Source organism: Temnothorax nylanderi, unplaced genomic scaffold (assembly GCF_030848795.1).
Source record: "Temnothorax nylanderi isolate EJ_2023f unplaced genomic scaffold, tnyl_v1.0 TNYL_tig0984_pilon, whole genome shotgun sequence".
In the NCBI taxonomy this organism is placed as follows: domain Eukaryota; kingdom Metazoa; phylum Arthropoda; class Insecta; order Hymenoptera; family Formicidae; genus Temnothorax; species Temnothorax nylanderi.
In genome coordinates this window covers 1-1,615 of record NW_027250046.1, presented here as the reverse complement: position 1 = coordinate 1,615, position 1,615 = coordinate 1, and the positions used below count along the sequence as shown (strand labels likewise).

Sequence of the window (1,615 nt, the reverse complement as noted above, 5' to 3'; positions counted from 1 at the left end):
CTTTTTTTTCTCGAGCTACAAAAATCAGGCTGATGCAATGGCAGATACTATGTAGATATATAAAAGTTAGCTTTACAACATGTAAAACCTGATAAAGTTCTTAAAAAATCTAAAGAACATTCCCTGAATAAGATCAATCACACGACAATTCAGTCCTCTCTAAGTATCGTACTTTGATCGTAGAACGCATCAAATAATTTCTTTTAAGGGAATCAAAATTTTCTAAAGTAATATGTATATAATCAGTGATATATTCTCATGAATGTGTGGGTCCGTCATGGTACCAGCCTGGATCCGGCCAATCAAATCATGTGATTCCGTAGAGTCTAGACACAGACATTTCTCTTCCGCATCCGTACAGATGAGCCACTAAGATAGATCACAAAAAGTACGGAGTGGGCATTAAAGGTGGGATTACTCTCTCGGAATCAGGCACTGCCTGGAACAGCACTGGTGATCTCTGATCCACTGTCGTGAACTGCATGATACTAGCTATGTTACCACATCGATAACAATAATTTGGGACCGACCACACTGTGACGAGTTTGTCATTAAACATGTACCTATAACCTGCATGATAAAAATATGCGTCATCAATACATACTTCCGAGATATTTAAAAAATCTGCGACAGAAATATTTGAGCAAAGACATACCTTCCTGAACTAATTGGTGCGCCCTACAGATGAGTTTAAGATCATTCACTTCCATGAACATGTAAGTCACTTTGCTGCCAAACAGCCAGCCTGCACCATGCGGACTTACTGTCCATGTTTCTACATCTTCTGGATCGGACCAGACCAAATCACAGAAAGCACCTGTAATATGGCAATTAAGCAACGATATTTTATTATTATTGTACAATAACAGTAAATATCCAGTCATGTAACTTTTATTATTATGTAACTTTTGCAATGACATATCACTTTATACAATTAATACCTTTGTGTGGAATCTCTTGATTTCTTTCAATCGTTCTAATTTGATCTAGTGTTCTAATAGCTGGAGACAATCCACCGTGTACACAAAGAACCTGTTCATCAATTAACTAAAACAGAATTTTATTCGAGCGTAATCAAAGTGGAGTTATACTCTACAACAGTACTTCCACGCATTAGCATTGCCGTACTTGTTTTGGCATTCATCTAGAACAGAAAATGAAGAGACCAATGAAATCAAAGCTTTATTATACACAAATGTAAAAAAAGCCCAGAAAAGAAAGTATCGTTGCGCACTTACCGTAAAATCCAAATAAACGTGCGTGATTGTCTAGTTTCGTGATTACCGCGTAGTAACGTTATCCTGTCGGACCATTTAGCTTTAAGTGTGAGCAGACGAGTAAACGTTTCTAAGCTATAGTAGCCCCGATCGACAAAATCTCCCAGGAATATGTAATTTGTATCTGGCACGGGGCCACCGTTACGAAACAGTTCCTCTAAATCATAGAACTGTAACAGCACAAAAAACATGAACAATCTGATGTATATTAATATCACGATTGTGTACAAATAACTATACAGCTACAGAATATTAAAATCGAAAAAGTTGTGAGGCAATAGATAATGGAAGACTAATATTGTTGCGACGCTAATTCGGAAGATTAAAATCCGCTAAAA

The 1,615-nt window shown here is 37.0% G+C and overlaps 1 pseudogene; it reads right to left on the bottom strand.

The window, feature by feature from the left end:
* Positions 1–228: 228 nt before the first annotated feature.
* On the bottom strand, positions 229–1,447 carry LOC139786212 (serine/threonine-protein phosphatase 6 catalytic subunit-like; annotated as a pseudogene).
* Positions 1,448–1,615: the final 168 nt, after the last annotated feature.